The sequence below is a fragment of the Ptychodera flava genome, chromosome 8, assembly GCF_041260155.1.
Source record: "Ptychodera flava strain L36383 chromosome 8, AS_Pfla_20210202, whole genome shotgun sequence".
NCBI lineage: Eukaryota > Metazoa > Hemichordata > Enteropneusta > Ptychoderidae > Ptychodera > Ptychodera flava.
Genome location: NC_091935.1, coordinates 15,984,394 through 15,990,419, shown reverse-complemented (window position 1 = coordinate 15,990,419; position 6,026 = coordinate 15,984,394).

Sequence of the window (6,026 nt, the reverse complement as noted above, 5' to 3'; positions counted from 1 at the left end):
TGTTTTTGTAATTTCGGAATCTGTACAAAGGTCAGTGAACGAGATGGCTGAACTTTTCAAGTCTGTGTAAGGGTTAATGATCGTTATGAATTTTCACACATCTTGTTTAAAACTCCGTTGTTAGGGACATTTAATGTATTTACGTCATTGAAGTATCAAGGATAAAGATAGAAACTTGTATTAGTGATATCTAGTGGCAGTAAAGTGAAACTTACCATCAATATCTAAATTCCAGACAGGACCCTGGGACGATTACATAAGGGAAATGTTGTATAACGATGATGTCACCTATGTAGATCATGTAAAATTTTATATGATCAATGTCCCATCAGAGAAAGTTTAGTAATGTATTTCTTGAAGGGAAGAATATTTTAATGATAGTAGCCAATCAAGAAATACTAGTTGATTGGTGATTGGAGCATTAACTAATTTAATCTAATTAGGATGTTATGATTTCTTTTTAAAAAGCGATCATCACCAACTATTTTCAGTCGGAGGTAGCTGGGCATTCTGATGTGTAAACTGTACACTTCAGTAATAAACCACCATCATTGATATCCAACTACTCTGTGAGTCTCTACTCTGTCAAAGATCTCAAAGTACCTCTCAGCAGTGAGTATACTCCCCAGACTGACGAGATGCAACAATAACACCACAATGCATCGCTGTATCCGTTCAAAAAACCTCTGTATACGCACTTGAAACTTGAACAAATCACGATGTGTTTGTTTATGCATTTTGTACCATAATGTCCAGTAACACAGTTCAGTGCCCCGTGTTTCAATAATAGCAACAGATGTACCGCCAAGGGTAGCATCAGCTACAATTGCCATACGTTACTTCCAAGGCGCGACAAAGCAGCATGAAACCAGTAGGACAACTATAGAACTGGTCTCCGTAAACCCAGACTGCTCTTCGGGACGCTCTTTGAGGCGGCCGGTAGTCCATGGGGGACTGCCTACATGTCCGTCTCTAGGGGTGGATAGGTGTTTTGTTGTATCGATATGGTAATAAAGGTTTATTCTACCAACTTTTGGTGTTTTGGTCTTAACTTAGCACTGCACTTCACTATCTTCAGTTAACGTTTTATCAGCATGCTGCATCTATTATCTGAATAGTTTGATCGCCTACGAAAGCACCAGCAAGGTGTAACAGATTATATTATACCTTGCTGGTGCGTTCGTTGTTGAGTATGTCTAAGTTAATCCAGTGATTATCTGGTGACCGCGTCCACAGATTAGTAATTTACCCTTGCTTGCTTTGGCGCATTATGCAATCAAACGCATAAGATAAAAAATGCAACGCAATAACAAAATTTCGCGTAAGCCTGTCAAAGGACAAATACGTGACATGACGAAAGAGAAAAAGAAATTGTTACGAAACCAGTGTTAGCATAAGACCAAGACACCAAAGGTTGGCAGTATTCTTTATGGCAATACATATCATAGCCAAACGTATTAAAATACAATAAACCATAGGAAGAACATGAAGAAGAATCCTGTGCTGAGCCAAAGACCCCTATCACCAGACATTTTGTGCAGTCCCCTATGGGTAGTCTGGTCACTAGTCTAGACCCCTGCCCCATTCCTACCGCTGGCTGCGCTGCTAACGAAAATAGGGTCAGGTATGGGCTGATGTAAACATGGCTGTCATTGCAGTAGTAACGAGCGCAGTTAATGCATTAAATGTATTTCCAATATGTAGCTACTTTCAAACTTAGATTTCGTTTGCCCAAAGAGGTAATTTTTACCTCTATGGTGTGCCGAACCACAGAGTCGCAACGGGTATTGTTTAAGGCGTGAAGCGGTTACGTAACCCATCCATGTTCGCCTCGCCTCAGGTTGCTCTCGCCTCTCTTTTCCGAAGAGTGCTGACCATGCATCCTTCGGTAATTTTCGGATTTTCGCCAATTGTTAAGCGAAAGTATGTTCGGCAAAGTTTGTGTTGTTGTTGTCGTGTGGTGCTGAGCGAAATTGACGTGCTGGCGAAAACGGGAGTGTTTTGAGCTTCAGGAAAGTGAGTTTTACCGTTTTAAAAATCCCTTTCATATTTTTATGAATATATAATGAGTGTGTTTGAAACATAATTGTAAGCCTTTTATCGATACTGTCTGGTTTTACTCAATGGTTTACGGTCAGTCATACCGTCTTTCACACGTGCGTCAAGGAAGGACATGTTTATGAAACTGCTGGCGTGTTATGTTTTGATTGGCGTGAAGCAGTGTTTCAGGCCTGGAGCTCACAAAGTAACTATGGTTGCTACGCGACTGGCAATAAGATGCCATCTCGTCGTATTTTTCGCATAATCTCGTGTAATTATCAACCACAAACAAAGCCTCCAAAAAGTTTAACACCTTTGAAGCTCATTTTAATATGAAAAGCCAATAGTCTACCGAGACGACCATGGAACAAAAGGCATGCAAGCGTTGCGACTCTGTTTCTCTGTGGCCGAACCAAGCATTCTTTGTCGACATTAAACGGAACACGGAAAATCACTCATTTTTAGCCCACGTGTTCACACACGTGGGCTAATGTTATAGCGATGTCTGTCTGTCTGTCCGTGTGTGTGTGTGAGTGTGTCTGTCTGTGTGTCTATCTGTCTGTGTCCGTTTACACGATAACTCAAAAACGCCTGAACATATTCAAGCATAGACCCTCGAGAAAAACGAGGGTCTATGATTCAAGTCAGATTTGGTAGACAGGTACCATATGCAACTTGCAAGAACTGATTAGATTTTGGTTAGTGTGGCTTGCATATTGATGAAGCTATGCAATATCATTTTTTTCACTTGATAGTTTCCCTATGGAGACAGTAATGACAATGTCGACATATAACAAGAAATACAGCACAAAATTTCATGAAACTTTTCACAGATGACAACCTCAGAATATTTTGATGATACTGTGAGTGTCATGTCAATAATCTGCTCATTTGCATATTTAATGAACTTTTGTAATTAGTGACATAACTCTGAAATTCCTGCACCAAATTTGATGATACATGCGACAAATATTGATCTGATATATATCTAATTGTACTTAGAAGCATTGGGCCGTGTCAAGTTGAAAATAAGCTCATTTGCATAGTTTATGAAGTTTTGTAATTAGTCAGATAACTCCGAGATAACTGCCCCAAATTTGATGAAATCTGTTGCAGATACTGATCAAACAGATATCTAAGTGTGGAGTAAAGCATTTAGTAGTATGAAGTTAATTAAGGGTTCATTTGCAGATTTACTGAGCTTTGTAATTAGGTATATATTTGAAGAGGGGGCGTGTTATGTAGGTCGTTTTCTCCAACACTCATGACCTGAGTTTAATTAATCTAGAACATTCTTATGGTCGCTGTCCTTCATGACCTTGAAGTCACTTAGTCATGTATACAACTTTCTGGAAATTAAATTGGTCACAAGTGGAGATATTTTTAGAGCAGTAATTAGCGTATCAATCGAAGTTCTCGATTGTTCTTATATTCTCTTATGTAACCATTTGAGTATAAGTGGAGGACGGCATGATTTCCAGTCAGACATTTGGGATCTGTCTCTTATGTGTTACTTGAAGACTTTGGAAACTCCAGCAGTATTAATTTCAAGATTTTCAAGACCTTCACTGCCACGCTGGCTTTATTCTGTGGACTTTGTGCAACCTCAAGCCTGCAAGCCAAGGACTGCATCGGTCTGTCTCACTGTCTGACTCTTGAGCCCAGTGCCGTCCCAGCTGAGATAAGTAGCCTGTAAACTTTTACAATTTGTACTATTACTCGTAGCGCTAGTAGGGCACCATTTTACAAGTGCCACAAACGGATGACGTAAAATGGCTATACACAATACACAGTGCCATTATTACAAGGCGTCTGTTTTGTGTACGGCGATTTGAAGTTATCAGTTTGTGTCTATACCATTTGTAAAATGTTGCCGCTAGTACTAGTAAGCCAGTAGACGTACAGGCAAAAGGTGAGTGGAGTGTCGGCGCGACGTACCAAATAATCATATGTCATCTATATTTTAATAAAGCTGTGATAGATATTAAGGTATGAAGATTTAGTCAATCAAGAATAACTAATACGGACCATTAATTTCTTGTCGCCAAAAATCGTATCGCAAAATACAGTGACCGGAACTTAGTGCCCCTTTGTTGTGATCCGTCAGGGGAGTGTCACAGAAAGAGACCTGGCACAAGACGGCAGCGGGCCTGGAACTTGCTACTGTTCAAATCTCAAACAGACCATCGCGATCGCATGGGCCTCGTTCGGTCTGCGTTAAGTTAATGCGCCTCAAAACCTCAGCGTACCTTAAAGTACAAAAGTGGAGAGAGCACGTCTGTCTACACTCGCTCCTAGTCCTTGATGCGCTCATGCCGTGTTTCTGATTCAGCTTTCGTGCAGACCAGTTCACAGAGCGAGAGCAAATGTATGTGCCCTCTGATCGGTCTACACATTGGTAAGGCCCTCTAAGACAGCCGTTATACGATATCTTTGCAAAGCTGAACGAATCTAGAGTGCCTGGGAGCTGGGACAGTCGGTTGGGTAAAGGGACAGTAATAAAATAAGTTTGGTGACGGACAGTAATATTCCTACTACAGTGATGGCAAATTCCCAATCTTACGTGTACTTTGATGGAGGGTTTGTGTTTGAAGCAATTTTTGCCCAATGTCATTCAGCAAAGAAATATCCGTTTCATCACAACATATGGACGATAACATACCTAACCTTATGAATTCAGACAACACTTTTTCTGCTGTACTGCATCGACAACCATTTTCTGTTTTCGCAATAGGCCAAAAACCTTTTTCGAAAACGCTTCGCTCCCAGGAGTTGAACCGTCTACGCTATTGTGATATGTAAATGAGCCAACACTAGATAGTAATATAAACAATATTACACATGGTAGCAAGAGAAGTTCACGATCTGTCAACTACTCTATGTCACGACCGCAGACTAGTTCTGATGACGGCAGTGTCAATATGCCCAGACCGAAGGCGAGAGTATCATGAATATTAGCGACACAAATACAACACATAATACAAGCCCAATACCGACACATAACACAAGACCCAGGGTAGGTAACAAAGAGTGATCTTGGCTCCCCCTGTAAAATTAATTTTGTCGCATGAAACAAAAACTTCCCAAAAGACTAGAACGTGGTCCACAAGTTTTTGTTCAACTTCTTAACTTTCGGAGGTTTGAAAAACTGTGTTTTTTTTCCGATGACAAGCTCTTCAGAAACTGTTGGTGTGTACGCACAGTCTTTCTTTATGTATTCACTTATTTTTTATTTATTTATTTATTTATTTATTTATTTATTTATTTATTTATGTAGACCTGGCAAAAAGAAAATGAGAACATTTCCAAAATTATGTGCACGTCTGTTATAAAACATAAATGATCGATTACCTAACGCAGATATGTAGAACGAAGGTTAATGGTCTACACAAACTTAACTATGGGGTGGATCGCGTTTACCAGAAACAATATTTTTCTTAATCCAGGATTTCACGGAATAAGGGCACCGTTTTTGATGGGTCAACACGAAGTGGGGCTTTCGTCAAAATTGAAGGTTGCCATCACAAGTTGGGTCAGTTTTTGGAATCGCAAACAACGATAAGAGCACCAGGTGACGACATAGGCTTACCATAGGCATTACACGATTTGTCTGCATTTTATGGCTCCGTTGCAAGTGTAAAGAGCTGTTTGTACCTGTTAAGGTATCACACGATTCGAAATTGAAAGGCTCAAAATTGCTCAAACTTTCCGTTTGGAAGCTTTAAATCATTACCTTTTGAAAAATAGAATACAAATCGGGGGTACTGTACAAATTGGGTAGTAGAGAAACAAATAACCCAATATTTACCGACACTTGAAATTCAAAATGGCCGCCATTCATGTGTTAACTCTGTGGGTAAGATGAAATTTCCAATTTTCACAAAAGCCGATGGAAACTTTAGTTATTCTATAATAAGCCCCGCACACGTAGTAAACCAAAACGAATATCTGTCCCTTGGCAAATTCTACCTTAAAATACTTTTCGC